Raw genomic sequence first — 22300 nt, 5'->3', positions numbered from 1 at the left:
TGTACTCGGCTGTATGTGAAAAGTGCCCTGCATTCTATATAGGAAAGATGGAGAGAGCTTTAAAGGACAGAATGTATGACCACTTTCACAACATTAGGATTAGGAAGGAGACCAGTGCACTGTACAAACACTCCATTGACTGTTCTTCTTTCAATGGTTTTAAATTTGGGATTATTGATGTGGTAAAAACTAAGCCTAGGGGGGAGATGTTAAAAATGCATTGCTTAATAGGGAATTGAAGTGGCAGCTTAGGCTAAAATCTAATATTTTTCCCGGCTTAAATGAATACATTACTATTAAGCCGGTACTGATAGCCAAAGCAGTAAAAATTTAAACTATTATAGTGTTAAACTATTGTATATTTTTACCACTTTCATTTCATGAGGTCACATTTTAAAATTTTAGTATGCATTTTTTTTTGTTGTATGCACGTTTTTATATTGCAAATGGATTCATGTGTCTTTAAATTTTAATTATGGCTAATTGAGTAGGCTTTAAAAGAAATGTGATGTAAATTTTGTGTTATCTGATGAAGTCTTTTTTTTAAAGGGTTGGATTCTAAAAGTATTCAAGAAGCAGCAACTTGGTTCTGCATACACATGTTTACAAAGCACTAAAAACTATATTCCTTCTGTAGGTCTAGAACCATTGTGCAAGGGCTCCTGGACCCTTATTCTTTCTCTTTCCAATGAGTATAAACTGTGGTAGCCTACCCACAGAGCTAAGGCTGCTACAGCTGTGATCAAATGATGAACATAGTATAGATGTGTAAATAAAGTTACCATAACAGTAGATACTTGAAAGATCACTGCTCCTGTAGCCACTCCCCCCTTCCTCCAGGCCCTCTACGCTTGTATGTTTTTGTTGCTAAGTTGAGGACTTTTATATTTAGTTTCCTAGCAATTAAGTTATCAGGGCTCTAGCCTCCATCTTTCAGTTGACATCAAAGCTCTGAAGGGCTTGGCATCCAAACCACCTTTTTTTCTTCAGTTCTATTTGAGCTAGTTAATAGTCTTTGTGCTTAGAATGTATCCTTAAGCTTTGGAAGCTGAAAGACTGTTGTATTCGTTGCAGGATATAAACCCATTTAGCTAAGGCTAAAGTTACAATAAGTTTGCTTGGACAGCTGTACTTTCTACACTTATTCATGAATTTATATTCTGTAGTATTATATTGTATTATTTTATATTACATTATATTCTAGTAGTTATTTGTATACTGCTATCATTCCTGAACAACTAGTTGTTTTTTTTTTTGAAGGTATGCACTACCTTTAAGACTGGAAAACTACATTTCCTTAGTAATAGGGTACACTGTCATATTGTATTATCACGTGCCCCAAAGGTAATAAAAATTGAATATGGTTACAAAGAGATGAAGACTTCATCAATTTCATGGGCTGGAGATCAGGAAAGGTAGCCAGCCAAGCTCACAGATGACTCCAAACTAGGAGCCATTGCCAAGTCTCCCTTTGAAATTAAATTCTTTCAGCAAGAACTTATATTTGTAATGGGAGTCCATGCGTTTCCTTTTACACTTATCCTTCCTGACTTTTCTCAGAGGTGATGAAATTGAGGAGGAAACAGAAGACCAGTTGTGATCATAGATGGAATGGGCATCATGCAGAGACTTTCAAAGTCCTCTATATTTACTGGACAGATGATAAGCACCAGAGGTTGCAGACAAATGAATGAATCTTGTCTTGAGACTTTAAGAAGCACAAGGAAAACATAGTTAAAATTGTAGGAGAAGAAGCTTCACAAAATGTTTCCACTTTTAAACTGCACATTGAATTACAAAGTGATTTACTGTACATAGTAATCAAATAGCAAAATGAATTAGTATGCCAACTATTAATGCCCAAACCTTTTAGAACCAGAGTATTGAAGTCAACACATAGTCATGTACTGGGTGGCAGCATCCAGGAAAAGAAAATACTAAAGCAAGGATCCTAGTAAGGTTTTATCAGTAATGAATAATGAATGAATTTGATCATTTTCTGTACTGGATTCTTTTAATGCCAAAAGACAGATGCACACATAGGCTTCAAAAACCTATTGATCCTCATGCGTTTTATTGATGTCTCATTTGAATGAACAGTCATGGATATTGTTGGCCCATTAACAATATCTAGTAACGGGTCTCAGAATTTTGGGGATTTGTTTGCTATTCCTCCAAGTCTCCTAAGGCTTCTTCTATAAAAGGCCAATTCTAAAATTCTGGCTAAGGAATTTGAGTTATTTTTCAGAGTAGGGATGCCAAAGGAAATACTGACTGATCAGGAAGCTCCATTTATGTCAAAGATAATGCATCAACCATGCCGATGCTTTAAAGTCAAACAGTTAAAAAAATGTACCATCCCCCAAAAAGATGAGCTGGTGAAACATTAGGGAAGGAAGTGGGCATAATGGGATGATGGCATCCATGATTCTCATAATACCACTTGCCCATCTCCACATGAGGAAAATTCTATGGTATGTCTGAAATTGTTGGACCGAGGACCTACATTCCCTGAAACCCTAGTTGCTGGTGCTGCCCTTCATCAGATGAGAGTTACAATGGTGAAGAGTGCACCTGAATATCAATCCAGGACTTCTGTTCTTCCCACCTTTTTCATCTTTGCTTGGGAAGTGGTGTCAATAAGAGAGCAAGTGAAGGCCACTTGAAGGCCCAAGAATGCATGGAAACACATCAATATGAAGGAAATATTACACACCTTGAACTTTCTTCACCACTTATGGACACTGGGTCTATAACAGTGATGTGATACCAGAACAAATAAGGGGGTACAAGGTCATAACCTCTGTCATTATCTTCATTAAACCCATTTGTCCCATTTTCTACATGGGGTCATGATGTTGTGTTACTTGACACCATCTATCCCTATCCAACACCACTCTCTTAACTTCTTCAACAGTCAAGCACGATTGTCGCAGGTCTTCTCTCACATAAGCCATCTAACTCTTTGCTGGACACCCTCATTTCCTCTTGCCTTCTTTCAGGCTGCCACTAGTATGCTCATTTTCCAGTCATCTGGGATACGTCCCCTGTCTTAACCAACCCTCTCTGCTGTTTGACAGTGATGGCCTGGGAGCTGGCTTTACAACATTCTCTGACTCTTCAGGCATCATACACCCCATTAGAGAAAAATGGTGTGGTAGACGGACTAAGCAGGTACTGGGTAGGCCTACATGAATGGCAGCTGAAGGTGTTGGTGTTCCAGAATCTAGTCCAGATGTGGGGAACACCAAAAATAGATCTGTTCACCTCCTTTCAAAACAGAGAGCTTGAGAAATTCTGTTCCAGCCATCATTGCAGCCATGTTTGGATGACAGACACACTCTTGTTCCCTTGGACTAGAATGTTCATGGATGAGGTTTTCTAATTGTTGCATAAATGGGAACAGAGGAGTGGGTTCCTCAAGATTAACATTTCTCTGAACTAGAAATATTTGTATGAGCTACTTCTGGATGGCTTATTGTATGCATCCATTAATGTGCATTTAATATCCATATCTGCTTGTCTGCCAATAGAGCCTCCTATTTCTTCATCTCTTTTGGTAAAACAGTTTATGGAAGTAGTATTGCATATGATATGCCCTAGCAAGTAAACTCCTCCTTCATGGGATCTCAACTATGTTCTGAAAAAAATTAATTATAACACATTCTGAACCAGTAGCTCAAGCTGATTTGAAGTTCTTAATGCGGAAAACTGTTTTACTCATTATCTGACATCTGCAAGGCAAGTCACTGTGCTGCGACCTTTGATGGTGGGACAATCTTGCCTAATTTTCAAATAGGATAGGGTTGCCTTAATCACTAATGCTTCATTCATGCTGAAAGTAGTCTCAGAATTCACTCTTATTCAATCTAAAGAACATACTTCCATGCATGAGAATCGGCAGCTCAGGTACTACTTTGATAGAATGAAACTCTTCAGGGAGGCTGAAAGGCTTCTAATTTTCTACACAGGTGCAAAGAAAGGACAAACTGTCTCCAAGTAAACCATTGCTTGTTAACTATCCTGGTATCATTTTTGTTGAAGCCACCATTGCAAAGTGAATCCTGGCAAGATAAAGGCGCATTCCATCAGGGCCTCTTCCTTTCAAATGGTGTATTGGAAAGGAGTCGATAGAAGATGTAATCTAGAAGTAGCAACTTGGTCCTCTGTCCATACATTTATGAAGAACTACAAGATTGATGTATTTCCTAAATCCAAAACAGGCTTTACTAGGGCTGTTCTCTACACGCCACTGGAACCTTATTTTTGCCTATCCCAGATTGGGTAAGGCTTTGTGTTAGTTGAACATAGTACAGTAAAGTCCTGCATACCTTTAACAATAGATGTTCATAGAAACATTGGCCTTACTGACAGTAATCATAGATCATCCCCCTTTTTTGGATGTGCATAGTTTAGTGTTGGGGTGACAACTGTGTTATGCTCAGTGGTCTTTATTACTGTGTGTGTGTTTTTTTTTTTTTTTTTAATTTGGAGCAGTAGGTGATCACAAAGGTTGCATTTTCATGTTCTCTTCTTGCAGGACCATAGAAAACTGGAAGGATCCTGTCTGTAGGTCTTAGAGGAAGTGGCAGGGACAGTGAGCATTGGCAGATGGCCAGAGGAAGTGTAGCAGAGCACTAATACCCATATGCCAATAGTGTATTCTATGAACATCTACTGTTACAGGTACATAGGACCTATGCAGCTGTACTTTACTTCAGCTTCCCTAATTCCATATGTACTCTCTATTTTTATACTTTTTTAGCTCTTAAATGAACCTTGAAAAACAGTAAAATCAACAAAGTAGGCTCTACTACTTAACAGATCCTTAATTTTGCAGTGGACTGTTTCACAGTAAACAGTCCTGCCATTCTCTTTCACCAGGATGCGTAAAACATGCATTAAAGAAAAGGATGTTGTGTGTTACAATAGAAAATGAGACATCATTTGTGTTCCATGACAGTATTAGAATTAGTGTCTATTAACTAGTGTGGGTGCAATAGGCTTCAAAGCTAGGCAAAAATAACCACACTGTACAAATGATTGTTAAAGCTTGCTGGTGGCCTCTGATGTTGCTTCTCCACTGAGGGAAAAGGCTTCTTATTGGGGAACATCACTGGTGGGTCCCATTGGGTTGTTAGGTTGGGGTTTGAAAGCCTTGTCAGGACTGTGGTAGAACAGCGGCTCGGCACCCAGAGTGGCACTGAAATTGTCAGCTTTGATTGAAAGCTTATCTAACTTACAGAGTTGCCGTTGCACAGCTGCATGGCCCTGACTAGCAAGCCACTGTTAGCTGGGCCCGGCCATGATGGCAGTTATGATGATGGCTCACATCTGGATGGGTTTACTGCTCTGCATCTTGGCATGTGATCCTCACTCCCCCTGTTCTAATCATAATGCTCTATGTTTGAAGAACCAATGAGCACCGAGGTTTGCATATTATAGTACCCAGGCTCTCATTCTCACCCTATTCTCTTCTTTGTGTTGACAGGGAAAGTTAGGATGGTGCATCTTCATCTCAATGTACCTATGCTGAACCAGAACTGATAATGCGTGTGGCGTCAACCACCATCCAGGCAAATTAGTGTCAGGTATCCACCTTGATTCTTTGGGTCCTCATATGAGTTCTCAGCAGGATCTCCAAATGGTGCAGATATAGCAGGAGGAGATATATCTTTCGCTCTCTGCTACATCACATCAGAGGTGTTATAACTTCAGCCCATTCAGGAGCTTTAGCCACTTTTCACGTTGATATCAGAAGGGAAATCATAGCTCAGTTGCATTCATGCACACTGCAGAAACAAAATGCCATGCAGTGATGGGCAGCAGAAAGGCATGAGACAATACAATGGTGATAATCACTACAAATATGGGTTGAGGATGTCGCAAATGTGAGCTCATCATACACGGTACCATGCCTCTACCAACATATATGAAGGACATTGTTATGGCATCTAAACTTAATTTATGGGACTAAGGTGGCATCATTCTCCTATTGGCAACTTACTTAGTTGCAAAAGCTTGTGGGTACATCATGGTTGTAATGGAGCTGCCCAGGCATGCGCAGATTGTACCATGAACTACAGTGTGTACAGTCAGGCATTGGTTCAATGGTATAAAGCAGAGTCAGTGTTGAGCTACATTTTGTGTAATGCAATTGCTGTGCTGCAAGCACCAGTAATAGGATGATAAAACCTGCAGGTACCATTGCAATGATCATTACTAAAAAAAAAAAAAAACATAATGAACACATAGTAAAACATAGAATACTACAGTGTTATGTGCCAAAAAAAGGTAGTATACAATAGCATTGATAAGGGGAACACAAGCCATGAGAAGGTAAGGACGCGGACTGGGAAAAAACATCATATAGGGTAATTGCTCAGTAACAATCTGCATACAGTGAGACTGACAACACAGGGGGTGAAAAAAGAGATCGATAGCTTACAAACTGCAGGTCTTTCCATCTCTAGCCTGTCAGATGGAATGATGAGTGGCAGCTTTGCTTGAGAAAATATGCTGGGTGCAACACATAATGAGAAAGAGAGAGGAATGCATTAGACTGCATACCCTTTGCTACAGGAAATCAGCTACCAGATACAGGAAATGGTGATGGGTTGTGGAATGAAGCCATGCTAAATGAGTCAGGCTGCAGATATATTTTATGGGACAAATATTGGTGTTGTATGTAGGGACAGCATTTTTTTACAGATGGGTCTTAATTCATATGTTACAACACAATCCATCTCAGAGCTGTTACAAATGGATTGATGACTGTGGGGATGTTCTCTGTATAAACATAGTATAGCATACATACTTCTTGTTGTAGCCAGAGCTTCCAAATAGGTGGAGGACTTTTACAGTTGATGTGAAAAATATTATCACCCAGGCATTGACCATAAGAGTCTGTTCCCCTGTAAAGGTACTTCAGTGGCACCAAAATAGTGACAGTTACTGGAAAAGGTTAGCCTAGCAGAAACAAGGATATTACTGCATGGTCTTTGTGCCTACAGCAAGCACTTTTTCAACACAAAGTTGATAGGCCATTCTGAAGGTCATCCAGGATATTGATGGAAGACTATAGACACAGGTGGAGGTTCTCTGTTGCAGACCACCCTCACTGAGAGTGAAGAATTCTTGGTTTCCTTGTCTGGGGACAGTGAAAAGACACTGTTATTTCATGGATGCCTGAATGTGAAACTGAAAAGATGAAAAGAGTACATGTCTCTGTTGGGGATGCACCAGGATGGTATTACCATGACCTACTAGCAATGTCTGCTAGTGCCCCACTGATGTAAGCTTGCCAGTGAGAAACATGACCATAACTTTCCAACAGGCAAAGCTGAAATGTAAGAAGAATGACATACAGCAAAGGGTATGTAGGCACTCATTCTGTGTATAATGTGTACCTGATATGCTGTTCCAGCACTGCAATGTGGGACTGTCACATATCTTCAGTCAGCCACATGGGTGTTTCTCTGTCCCACAGATGCAATGTTTATGAGATTAACTGTATACGATATGGACATCCATGTTGTTGGTGCAGCACTAGTGCCTGATAATGATGGTGGCCTACTTATGGTGCAGCCAGATACCATAGTGTCATGGTTGGTACCCTATCACCCACATCCACTGGCACAGATGTGCTTGCTCCATAACCCTGTCTAGACTTTCCACTAGATATGGATGGACAGGACATGCTACGTGTTCTGACACATAGTGCAGGAGCTGTCACCTATGCTTACAATAGCAATGAAAAAAACACCACCACAGTTCATGAGGACAGTACCAGAGAGAGGTATGGCTGTGGACCTTGCCTCATGATTTCCACCTGGTAGCAAAAAATAGGGGTCACATTGGGCAGAAGTCAATGGATGTGCAAGTCAGTGATCCCAGGCACACAGAGATACTATAAATGTATTGATGATTAGCATACTGCATAGAATATGGATGCCAGGGTACATAAGCTACAGATCATAGAAAGAAGCAGCACACCTACATGCTGAAATCACTGGACAGCCTCTCTTTAGCTCTAGCTTTGATCATGGGGTATCATGGCTCTATCAACCATGGCCATCACCATACCTCTGGCCACTGTTACTCTGTCACCTCTGTGGGCATCACTCACATGAAGGTTACTAGAACTGCCTTTAAAAGCAGGATATGCTTCTTTGGCTCAGGCTATCCATGATCTGCATTTCTCCCTTCTAAGGATTGACAACCCCTGTGAGATTAATGTGAGCACAGCAATTCACCATCTGCTGCAGCTGTATCCCCTACACAGTACTGCCTTGTTGTTTCTCCTATATCAGTACTGTATAGCTGCCCAGACATCTGCCCATCTGTCTCCCTCAAGCAGTTTTACCCCTTGCTTCATAGTTTACCTAGCTCTCTGAATCACTCAGCCATGGAACACAATAACTCTTCCACATGTCCTAGTCCCCCCACCCTTTGTAATTATTGCTGCATCCTGTCACTTTGCCCCATCCTACCCATACAAACGATAACAGCTGTGCCCTGCCCACATAGGTTGGTGTTGGGCAATGTCTGATGCACATTGTAACTAGTCAAAGTTCTTTACTGCATAGCCTAGGTGCATTTTTACATGCATCTGGTATGATCTTTTTTGTCTCTGCTCTGTTCCACACATATGGACCACAAGCCACCTCTTTGCCAGTGTCACAGTGTATTACTCCCACATTATCATTAATTCAGCAAAAAAGGATGAAGCAGTTATGGTCTGCCCTGCAGCTGGTTTGTTCTAAGGCTCCTCAGTCAGCACCTTCTCTGGTGTTAGCTCTGATCTATTTGTTCTCTCATGGAAATTCTATCCTGTAGCTGTTTGCACACCACCATATTATCAGCATTGTATTGACAGCAAATATGCCTGGTAGGAGAACACCTTTTAAGAACTCTTTGACCTCAAAGCATGAAGAAAGAGGTGAGTCTAAAGTTAGCCAAGTTGAAATGGCTTGCAAATGTACATTATTAGAGGTATAGACTAAACCAGAATTGAGTAGTTCACATAGATAATCGAGGATAAAAGGAATCGCTGCTTGATAGGGATCCAATCCTCTTTTTTAATACCAAACAGAATATCTTTTCTATTTTGAACTATAAGATTTTCTAGTGGTATGTTTCCAAAACTCCTTTAGTATCTGCAAAATGCCTATCAACATTAGAATGAGATTATGAGTCTTCAGGTTTGGGTGAATTAGAGAATTCTGTTACAGTGTGAGCAGGTCCACCCTGTGAGCTAATGTGCAGTAGTTGTCTGTGGCTAAGTTAAAGTGAAGAGAGAACCAATATTATCTGGACTAAAGGGGGGTTACCATGAGTATTTTTGGACTTTCCTTCTGAATCTTCAGGAGGACATTTTTGATAAGATGAAAAAGAAGAAAGAATACCGAAAATTCCCTTTCCATTGGAAGTAGATGGCATCCATTCTCCGTGATTCCTTGTAAGGAATCGTGGAGCAAAACATTTTGAGTTTATTGTTAAGATTGGAGGCAAAAGAAATGTATCTCTGGTGTAAACCACTGATTGAAAATCTTTGGAAGACCTCTCTGTTCAACATCCACCAGTGAGGGTCTGCCCTTGTTCTGCTCAGGTAAACTGCCAAGTTCTTCCATGCTGAAAGAAAGTGGACTTTTTAAATGACAGACTATGACCCTCCCACACACACACACACACACACACACACACACACACACACTTGGTGATGTGCCATATGGCAGTGGTATGGTCCATCGGAATCTGAAGAGTTCTTGGATAACATAGGTGGTGATGACACTGGAGGGTAAAGATCAATGCTTTTATTGTTGTTATGTTAATATACATTCTGTTTTCCATCCATTTTTGTACAAAGACCTTCTACTTTTGAAACTTTTTTAACAGGTTCTGCAGACCCTGTCCAATATGTCTGTAGGCATATTTTGCAGAGGAGGGGAGGAGAATTAAGGGAAGGAAATCCTAAATTTGTCCTTAGCTAAGTGATTCACCAAAGTGGTTCTTTCTTCATGAATAGCAAAAGAAGAACTGGAAAAGATAGAGGATGACAATAATTTGACCAGAGAGATTTTAGATTGCACTAAATCTTCTTCATGTGCTGTCTAGCAAAGTTTATATTTGAATGACTATTTATTTTTAAAACCAAAGAGTGGTCTAGGCCCTACTAGTCTGGCTATATCTGGATACACTTGCAACACATGGCAGTGCTTATGTACTATATCTCTAATTCCCCAGTCATCTGTAGAATAAGTAAGTGAGAATGGTATCCCTCTATGCTGAGGACTTCTTATCCATTTACGTGTATAGGGTAATGAAAAATAAGGCTTCCCTATACCATTCCTATTCCTTCTGACATCATCATGTACTAATGCTATATCTGTTTCCTTATAGCCTCTTACCAAAAACTCCTTCCTCACAATATAAAAACTCTCATCTAATTCATTATTCTTAACAGTAAGCCTGCTATTCCTTAATGTTTGTCCCTTCAAAATATTGTGAAAGACCTGCTTTGGGTGTATGCTTTCACGTTTTGAATAAGTTGGATGATAACATTCCTTCCTAAATAATCTAGTGTAAACAATTACCAGTATGGTCCCTAATAACTTGGGATACACATCTAGTGTAGTATCTATGAGACAGATGCCTATGAAATACCCACTGTGTCTCCTTTTGATTGCTGCAGGGTCCTTGCAGCAAGGATTTTCAATGTTACACATACTTGCATTCCATATGAGGACAGCACAAGTCTGCACATGGCTGGCTATGTCTGTGCCATGGATGTGATGGTAGGTTAGACATGGTCAGCTCCATCTACAACATGGAGGGGGATGAGGCAAACTGCTAGAGATACTGACTGTAAGAATGGCCCCTAAAACTACTGTTCATCTAATACACATGCTACTTCTAATATCATGACATAGTTTGACTCTCTGTTTTCCAAGAAATGATGATACACAAATTCACTACCCAACATGCATCTTCAAACTATTTTAATAAATTTCTGAATCACACCGTCATGTTATCTTTATTTTTACACAGAATTGTTTTCTTTTCTGTAATGTCACTCTACCCATGCTATCCTAATTATCCTGCACAATTCCTGATCTTTGGACCTACTTCCCGACTCTCATACCATTCTAATAGCTAGATTTTCCAGTGTCTCTGCATATCTCTTCCCAGTACCTCCAATATACATCCTGATCCATAAAGCCTTCTCTCTTTTGCCTACACTGTGTTTACACCAGTCAATTGCCAATGATGCTAACCACTCTATTTTCTTGGGTAGTACAACAATGATACACTCTTCTCTTAACTGATCCCATCATATATGTGAAAACCCATCATACTTTTTCAGTTAGTACATTATGCTGATTGTTTCTGAAATCCACCCAAAGTATGAAACACATCCAAAATGTTTTTTCTCAAAAGCTGTGCATGTGCTACTAACTGGGTGACAAAAATTTGTAAGCTTCCGAATGACACAAACTCTTACACAACATCTTCTGTTGTAGGGGACTATGCTGGATTGCCTGGTACTTATCTATATTTGAGATTTGAGATTCTTGCCCAGCAGATCTTCTGCAGAAGTGGATTAATAGATGAAGCTAAAATCAGAACCTCTACTGATTGACTAAAGTGCTCTCACATATATTGATCATATTCTTTGGATAATTCCTTTTATGTTCCCCATTTTCAAGAGTGTATTCTGCAACTGCAGCCTTCATGGCATGATTAGGTCAGCCCCACAGCTATAAATAAAATGTTACTATTTTGTTATTGGATCAATCATTATTTTTCTTAGAGTCTGTCCACAACAGGTCCTCCAACTAAACAGAGGATGGACATTTTTCTATGCAGATAAGCAGAATCTGTAATTTACTTTTATTGATTTTATTTGATAACTAGGTTTCCTGTTAAAAAGCTTCACTCTCTTTCTATCTTTCTCTCTCTTTCTGCTTTTGATAATGCAATCTAATTACTCTCATACTTTACCTGTCTTTGTTTATCTGCATAGGCTTTTGATAATGCAATCTAATTACTCTCATAATTTATCTGTCTTTGTTTATCTGCATAGGTTGGGGTACTTTTACTACTTTTTTACCCACCAAGCATGCACTTTTTCTCCTCCTGTCAACTGCACAGGTTTAATTTTCTCTATGTTGTTGCAGTGTCCCCCTCTACCCATGCTATCCTAATTATCCTGCACAATTCCTGATCTTTGGACCTACTTCCCAACTCTCATACCATTCTAATAGCTAGATTTTCCAGTGTCTCTGCATATCTCTTCCCAGTACCTCCAATATACATCCTGATCCATAAAGCCTTCTCTCTTTTGCCTACACTGTGTTTACACCAGCTAGTCATTACAGGATTCTGTGTTTCACTTCTAGACCAGTTCTATAAACTGCTGAAATACATGCCAAAAACTGTGACATTTATTCAGTATGCAAAAAAAAAAAGTGAAACAGATCAATAGCAGAATCTTGAATAACTGCAAAATAAATTACCAATAAATGTATAACATGCAGCACATAAAATAAATCATAAGCAACATCATTAGTAAAATCATGAAATATAATCACGCACACACAATTAAAATTTAGAAATTAAGGTCAAAATAAAGATAGTGAGAAAGATTAGCATTTTATAAAATATTAATAGTAGATAAATAAAAACTTATTTTTCTTTAATATATTTTACATTGCGTGGAATGAGAGACAAAGGAAATAGTCATTAAAATCTGAAGTTTGGAGAGGCTTCTTATATTAGTGACACAAATACACTTTTGTTAGTACATAAAAGAAAAGGGGGTCCTTTAAATGTATGAACACAGACATATTAGGATCTGAAAGAGTAATGCAGATTTAATATACAAAGTCTGGCACAAGAAGCAGGCAGAGACTGGAATGAAGTAACGAACCTTGTGGCTGCAGGTTGAAATGCTCCTCTTTCCATTGCTGGATGATTATTGGCCATATTTAGAAGATTTTACTGGTGCATTCTAGCAATGGATAGACTAACAAAATAGGAAATTTGGTTTAGGCATTTCTGCTGAGCAATGACATTTTTGACTTTTGTAGTGTAATAGTCTCAGAATGCATACATTTTCTATGATTTAGTATTGGGGTTCAGGTGTAAAAGGATGGCAGAGCCTATGCAAGCTTAAGATGAGCTAAAGTTATTGAAAGAATCTTACCACATTTCTGAAAGTAGAAATTGGGGTCTAAACAAATCCCTAGTTTTCAAAGATATCCAGTGAGATGACCACTGTTGCCCGCTGATTCAGTAAGTAGCAATGGTGAGCTTACTAGTAGTCAAACATCCCCTAACAGATTTTGGTTTGGTTGACTATAACACAATTTTTACTATTTCAGACACAGAATTGAAGAAAGTAATTATGTAAAGAGACTATAAATTCATTTACGTTATTAGAGCTTTTTAGTAGAACAAAGTCATTAGCATGCAGAAAGATTTTAAGATTTTGGTGAACAACAGGGAAGATTATTGGATGTAGAATAGTATCCTTAGGGATTGCCGAATGTAAAGCTGTAGGGGAACAAGTAGCTGTACTAAAGTACATAGTGATCGGCTGGTTTGTGAGATCAATTTTAAACCAAGCTAGTGGTTAAAATGCAAGACCACTTATAGAGAGATGTGAACAAACTGATGATTGCGAGCTCTTTTTTGATAATTGTAGCAACATAGTATCCCTTTTCTATGTTAGAGAAAATGTCTGTCATGACAATTCACTTGTAATCTTAATATATTTTTCCACATTAATGTAAATGTAAATGTTGGTTAACTGACTTCATTTCACGCTTTGAAAATGTGAACTTATCTGCGTGCAGCATATCCAATCACATGTAAATGTGGTTTCTGCACTGTGTAAGGACAAGGCCTATGCTTGCTTCTGAGGGCTACACACATGCAGAACAGTCTAATTGTAGAGGCACACAAAACATCTGTGGGACAGACATATAGAAATAGATACAAGGCATGCAGGAGAAAGCCATGAGGATTACAGAGACTAACGCATACCGTCTCAAACTCAGAGAAACATGCAAAGTCAAAAAGCACACATATGACAGACAATAGAGTATGATTTATCTAAAGTGTGTAGTAAGCTCTTCAGTTTAGAAGATTGTTGCCACTTTTATTGTGCCATATGAACTTTTGTTATTCTTCCTATGCTTCTAGCTGTCTTTACCTCACAATGAATCCTGATGTTCCCAGTTGTCACCGCAACAAATCCTGCATATCCTAGCTGCCCTTGTCTCAACAAATCTTGTTGTTTTTTTCATCCTCATTGTCCTACTTGTTCTTACCTGCTGGAATAAGCAATTCAGAGCAAATACACTGCACAGTATTATACAGGCCAGGGTAAGGTGCAACCTGAAATTTACTGCTATACATGCATTCTAAAAGAGTACCGGAAAGGAAAGATGTGCACATAACTAGAATATTACTGGTATTTTATGCATTTTCTTTTGGAGAAAGTCTTCAATTAGGCTGCTGTATGATAAACTTTGACCCTCTTCATGCTCAGTTGAGAGCACAGCTAAACTGGATCATCTCTCCAGACTCATTGATTAACTCAGGTATGTCTTTATGAGTTTGAGTTTAGAAAAGCTGCATTCTGTAGTAGCCACTTCAACAGGTGAAGTCAAATAAATATACAGTGAAACATAAGTATTTATATAGGCTTCTTTTAACTGGTTGTGAATGAAGAAATTTAACATACATTGTCAGTGGTGGTGGTGATTCAGTGTCAAGCATTTTAGAAAGGCTTCAGTTCATGTTCAAGGTCATAGTCATCAATGTCACGGTAAACACTTGTCCTGTCCATCAATTGTTATTTCAGAGCCTTTAAACGTTGGCTCAAGGTGCCTGCCACAACTTCATTCAAGGCTTTAATATTTAATAAAAATCCAAAAGCCTTACCATACTCTGGATGTAGTGTTGCATCCAGTAACACACGGAAGAAATCTACACAGTTTTCTTACTTTGGATCTTGTACCATTTCATCCTCTCCTTCATTGTCAAAAAATGATTTACTTTCATCTGCCTCTTTTCTTGAAATGTGGTGCAAACATTCAGTTCTTCACCTATCTTGCAGGCTTCATCCATGGCACATTGAAATCCTGAATCTTTGTAATCCCTCAGCAAATCCATAGCTGACACCAGCACTTTGACAATGTAGAAATATCAACCAATGGAATCTGCAGCACTTTGCTTGCATGATTTACCTTTCTCAGCACATCATACCAAACCACTAAACATACAATGAAATGATAGGTCATAAGTTCTGAAAATAGTTCCTTTGCCTGTTGATGTTGCAGCTTCACTTGAATGTAAAGTTTCACCTGTTTCCTGTAATGCTTTTGTGGTCTCTGGCTAATATCCCACCATACCGCCACCAATAATGTGATGTCTGATTAATATTCCACCACAATGCCACTGACATGTGATGGCCGGTTAATATCCCACCAAACTGCCACCAATATGTGACATCCCCTACTCTCCTGGGTCAGTAACTAAGGAACTTCAGTCCTCACTATTTAGTCCAATGTGAGACCATCACTTAAACAAGAGTAATATTTTAAAATGTCCCGTAAGAGCACAACAGGAACACACTCTATAACCTGGGACTGGACTGTATACCTCTGTCCACCCCTAATGTACTTCTATATTACACATGCCAGAACAATGTGTCCCAGTTTAAGATCCCTGATATACACACACACTTAAATAAATTAAATCTCACCCACCCAAACACTTCTGGAAATGCCTGACACAGATTTCCAGCTGTGTTCCTTCCCCACAATGATACGGTAATAGGCTGCCACCAATCACAGTGGCTACATGCCCTTTTAAAGTGATGTCCAATTATTAAAAATTAGATATCACAACAGATGGTAGCATGTGACATAAATCAGCCAGGCTTTTGGAATGACCCAGGAATTATCAAAGCCAGTATAAGCACTCTCAAATCACTAAAGAATTCACTGATTGACCAGACACAAGTAAGATAATAAAATATTTAATAATAAGCAAAATGATTATGAATGTAAAACAGTAATTTCACTAAACAAACAGAATTCAATCACCAGAAAAATGAAATTAATAATGAAAGATAAAAATCCAACATTTAAAAAAAAACTCTGATTAGCTATAATTTCCTGTCTAACTAAAGAACAATGTCCCTGATCTAAACTAAATATTACAACAAAGGAAAGGCAGATTTAGAGTTCTTGGTGAGTCCTTTGGGTATCCACTGCTCAGTACAACTGTGAACTTAACTCAACACAACAACTAGGAACTGAACAACAACTATGAACAACTGATTTCAACTGTTTTCAGCAGGCTCTTTTATAGACTAGGTTAACTGTCTTAACTGTTCCAGTTCTTATTTTCAGTTCACTGTTTGTAGATCAGCAGACAGCTGTTTATTAAAGTTCCTTCCTGTCTTTTAGTTTCTGAAAGTAAACACAGAGCAACTGAAAACATTCCAGTGACATCATCTGTAGATCAGCTGACTCTGAGACAGCATTCATTTTGAATCTCCTTCACAAACATGATCAGTTAGACATGTAACAGAACACTGTTCAACTCTTTAAAGTATCCTGTACAAACAGAGCATTAATCAGCATACAAGAACTTATTTACAATATCATAGCTAGTCATACTGGCATATAATGCACAGGTTAATCTGAAATTATATACAAAACTTCAGCCAGACATGCTAGCACAGATGGCAGTCTAATTTATTTGATGACTCCCTTCAGATGAAATCATACTGCCTTGATAGAGTCTATCCTGTATTCCCAGCAAGTTTTAAACTGTGGCCTCACAATGATGTGTCATTTCAAGATTTGCTATTGGCTTGTTGAAGCTGAAGAGAGTACACAAATTTTCTGCAGACATCCAAAAAAAGATACTGCCTGAAGTAATAAATCTGATCACTCACTAACTATAATATTTAAATTGTGGCAGGCACATGGTACATAAACTGCCTTTGAATTCATCTGTTTTATTCAGGCCTGCAATCCAGCTTATTTCCCTTTCATATTGACATTGTCATATCCTTGTCCTTGACAGTCATTAAGGTCCAGTTGATGATGTTACAGAGTCTGAAGAAGTGTATCTATAAGACCTGCTCTGGTCATATCATTCACAGGCACAAACCCAGAAAGTGTTCCTCGGATATGTCTGCAGGTCCTTTAAATGTCCACATACCTGACTACTACAGTCATTTACTCTTCAGTGCTAATGTATATCATGCAATCAGGAATCACAGAGAAGCACCTAGCATCCTTCACCTTCCCTACAATAGTCCTTAAAGTAGCATTTGAGGTCAGCTGGATAATTTTGTTTTGTATGTCCCTCCCAAGATAATGATCCATTACTTCTTTATTCCTAATATGATGCAATTGTTCAGCCATGATAGAATCAAACTGTGACAAATGTTGTATTTGGCATAAGAAATTGCACTTGGCATGTTTGTACAGTACATTACTCATCCCACAGACTGCCATGTTATGTTCTGTCAGGTACTAGACAATACAATAACTATAGCGCATTATACAATGACCCTCCATTAATATTCCAAAATGTGCACGCTGATTGGTCAGCGTGTACGTTGTAAATCAGAGTTATAGTAATGGAAAAAAGGTCCGGTTGCCTGGAATTTTTCCATTAGAATAACTTTTTTTTTTTTGCAGCAACAGAGAATGCAAGATCTCTGTTTTTTACAACCTGTCTCGCTATGTTAAACGAGTTTAACATAATGAGACAGCTTTAAAAAAGCAATGGAGCATCTCTGTTGCTTTTTTTAAAGCTGCCTCACTATGTTAAGCCCATTCAACATAGCGAGACACTTTAAAAAGCAATGGAGATCTTGCTTTCGCCGTTGCTTTTTTCAAAACTGTCTCGCTATGTTAAATGGGTTTAACATAGCGAGACAGCTTTAAAAAAGCAACAGAGATTCTCCTTTGCTTTTTTTAAAGCTGTCTCGCTATGTTAAACTCATTTAACATAGCGAGACAGGTTGTAAAAAGCAACAGAGATCTTGCTTTCTCCATTGCTTTTGCCCACACCTCTAATGTACTGCGTAAGTATATGCATGCGCAGTACATCAGAACTGCCGCAGAATACCAGACAGCTGTGGAAGGGCAGCAAGGAGGCATTATACAATGCCATTATTTAAGAAAAGTAATTCTTTTTTTTCTTAAATAATGTCATTGTATAATAACAATAACCCACTTCTGTGTGTGGGTAATGCTGGATTTACCCATGGTTGTCTTTGTTTGGCCACTTGGGCTTCGCCCTCGTGACCAAACCACACCAATCGTGGGTAAATCCAGCATTACCCACACCCAGGCATGGGTTATTGCTATATTCTAACACACCATAGCAGTGAGTAATTTATTTTTCAATCACTGTTTCCTATCATCCATCATTGGCCTACTCTTTAGTCTGTTGTCTATTTCATTTCAGTGGAGCATGTATGCTGCATGCTCTATTGCTCAGTCATGGCAGTGTAAAGTTTTGGAAATCTCTCCCTATGCCCCATCTCAGCTATTCAGCACAAAAAAATGGATGAAGCCAGAAATAATGGCAGGACAAAGGAGTAAAAGTAGGTACAAATTTTAATAATGCTTTTACAAATGTATACACATCTGGATATTCAACAATAACCTCACAGCTTCCATCCCATCTTGCAACCACTTAGCACAAAAAATCTGGACCAAGCCAAAAGTAATGGTAGAACAAAGGTGTAAAATGAGGGGCTCATTTTAGTACTGCTTTTTCAACTGTATACCAATCTGAACATGTAGCAAGTCTCACAGCCACCCTCCCATTTCTCAGTCGCTCAGCATAAGAGATCTGGCTAAAGCCAAAAGTTATAGAAGGACAAAAGCATAAATGCAGAGACACATTTTAATACTGCTTTTGTAAAAGTATGCCCATCAGGGGGTTGAGAGGGTGTCCTAATGGTTAAGGTACTTGCCTTATAAGCACAAGGTGCAGGGTTTGAGTCTCGCAAGAGATAATTGGCTAGGCTTAAAATGGCTCACAACGGCCACTAGCCCAGTGCTAACCTAAGAACCTATACATCATACGATCATACATAAAGCAATAGTCTCACAGCTCCCGTCTCATCTCTTATCCACTTAGCACAAGAAATCTGGACCAAGCCAAAAGTAATGATAAGACAGAGGCAAAAAATTAGGGACATATTTTAATACTACTTTTACAAATATGTTGTGTACTAATCTGGGAATTCAGAAATATCCTCACATCACCCCTCCCTCCAAACTCTTAGCAAAAAGAAAATCTGTAAAAATCCTGGCATTCACCAATATTCTTAGCCCCCACCCCCATATCTCAATCATATAGCAGAAAATGTCTGGACAATACTAAAATTAATGGCAGACTCAAGATGCAAGCACATACATTTTAAATGCAGCTTTATAAACAAATCTGGACATTCAACAATATTATTAAACACCTCCCCACACACACAAACACACCTCTGTTTCTTGGTCCAAGAATACTGGACATAGGCAAAAATGATGAGGTCCAAAGACAAATCAGCAAAAAAATAAAAACAGAAACACTTTAAAATTCTAGCCTTATAAATCTAGCAATCTTGACATTCTGCAAAATAAATTTCAAACCAGAACAAGCAATCCATGCCAGGATTTAACTCTAGTAAGGATAAGAATGTCTGTGGAACATACCTTTTGAAAGGTAGATCTCTGGGGATGCAGAATGGCTATGATCTTCACTTCAACCAATCAGGTCCTTTCTTTGATACTCTCTTCCTTCATAAGGAAAAATAAATAAATAAAAATTCTGACCTGTGACTAATCACGGTTCTTGCTTCACTGCAATGAACCTGACGGATTGCAGCCTTTTTGCTGACATCACCTTCTTAGTGGAGGAAGAACCAATAACATGATCTGTTCGTACAGCACAACATAAATGATTTCCATGGTATCTGATTGGAGGCACTGAGAGATTTGGGGGCCCCCCGCAGCCACAGGTTTCATTTTTGCCTATCACTGGCTATGTTTATAGACTTAAATGTACAAAAATCATCATGTTCTGGCAGCATTAAGAATCCAGGCACAGTGGACATTATTCACTTTGATAACTAGCACCTTGCATTGACTATTTTTATTATAATATTTGGCAATTTTGCACAGGGGTATAAGTATATGAACTGCTGGTAAACTTCATCCTGATAGCAAAGTTTTTATTATATTACTCTCTGCTTTCCTACAGTTATACTCTGAACAACTCTATTAAAAAGAATGTGATCCTGAGTTATCCGTTAAAAAAAATCATTTGTGCATATTGATTTTACTTTCTTAATAAGATAATTAAGTCAATATAAATTAAAAACAAATAAAAAGTAAAATGTAACCTAACATTTTTACTTATCATGGTCCTCACACTCCTGCAACCCTGATTCAAAAATTCAAACATTCCTCTTACTAATGCTAGTTAGAAGGGAATGGCATAACCTTGTGACATTCAGGATTAGTGTCAGGAGACAAGTTATCTTTCTCACTTAGTTTTATACATCAGCTGTAATGTAGTTTCCTATATATATAAATGAACAGAAAGGAATATGCTCATGACAAATAAATTATGCATTCACAGTCTGAAGTATTTGTTTATATTTATTTATCTGTCTTCTGTGAACCGAGTTGGTCCACTGGGCTGGTGGCCCATTTTTAGTGGAGACCCGAGGAGAAAAGCTCCGATATAAAGAAAAAAGTTACAAAAATGTATAGCAAAACTATAATCATTAAAATCAAAGAAATGCAATATGAATATCGACAAAGGTATACAATACATACATATGTGGTATAGAAGATGTAATGCCGAAAGAAGAAGAAGAAGAAGAATACTGGGGCGGTGGAGACAGGTACAAGATGGAGAGTTGGCCAGGTAACTCTTCAGTTCTCTTTTAAAAATGTTGGGAGAGTGGATAGAGTGTAGATGATTACGGAGCTTGTTCCAAGTTTGAGACATAGAGCATTTGTAAAGCAATTTCCCTATGGTTTTATTGGGTCTGTAGATGTCCAGTAAGTTTTGGCCAGTACTGCGGAGGGATCAAGAGGGTTTGTAAGGGGATAAGAGGTTAAATAGGGAGTGGCAACTAGCAGGTTTATACAGAATGGAATGTGTAATTTGAAGCTGAGATAGTAGTAGAAGTTGAGGGAATTCAAGTCATCAAAGTTGTTTGAGGGCAAGGCAATGGTGAGATTTGTATGGTAGGTTGCTGGAAAATCTAGCTATGTGGTTGTATGTCTGATTGAGTTTAGTTAAAAGGTTTGCTTGGAGGTGACTAAGAATAGGGGAAGCACTGAGAAGGCAAGGGAGGAGGTAGGCTTGGGTAAGGGAGGTCCTACAAGCAATAGGCAAGATTTTTTTGTTTCTGTACAACAGTCCAAGTTTTGGTTAGTCTTTTTTATGGACTGTTGTATGTGAATGTCAAATTTCAGTTGATCATCATTAATGACCCCAAGCAGTTTGGTATGAGAATCTGCATGAATTGTTGTGTTATCTAGGGAAGAGATAGAGAATGATATTCTAAGATTGGCCATTGATTTTGGAAGAAAGAGGAGTAGTTTTTTTTTTTTTGGGTAAAGGATAAGTTGGTTATAGATTAGCCAATGTTCAATGGTGTTAAATGAGGTTTGTGTCAGGGAGTAGAGGTCAGTAGGGTTGTTGGAGAGGATGATAAGAGTAGAGTTGTCAGCGAGGTGAGTAGATTTTCCTGAAGTAAGTATTTGAGAAGCTGAGAGTGAATGCATTTTTCTAGGATTTTAGCAAGAGGTGAGAGGATGGATATAGAATGGAAATTAGCTAGGTCGGTAGGGTTACCTCCTTTATGTAGTGGAATTGTATAGAAGGATTTCCAGATGCCTGGGACTACGGATTATTTAATGGAGTGGGTTATAAGGATGGATAATGGATAAGCTATGGTACTGGCTGCAAGTTTGAAAAATGGGTCTATATTATAACATCAAAGTCTTACAACTTTGAATGTTATAATATCGAACCCAGTAGAGTGAACACTGGAAATAGCGAAGCTGCATAACACCGAATACTTTTCTAGGGAAAGTATTTGGTGGGTCGTTTCTGCAGCTTCGTTATTTCCTCAACTGTGGAGTGAAGGTTACGGACCGGGTTAAGGTAAGTGGGTGAATGAAGGTGAGTGTGCAATTGGGCACGGGTTAGGTGAGTTAGGGTTAGGGCGTGGGTCAGGTAA

This window comes from Protopterus annectens, chromosome 5.part1 (assembly GCF_019279795.1).
Source record: "Protopterus annectens isolate FY-2018-M chromosome 5.part1, PAN1.0, whole genome shotgun sequence".
In the NCBI taxonomy this organism is placed as follows: domain Eukaryota; kingdom Metazoa; phylum Chordata; order Ceratodontiformes; family Protopteridae; genus Protopterus; species Protopterus annectens.
Note: the sequence above shows the minus strand (reverse complement) of the source record.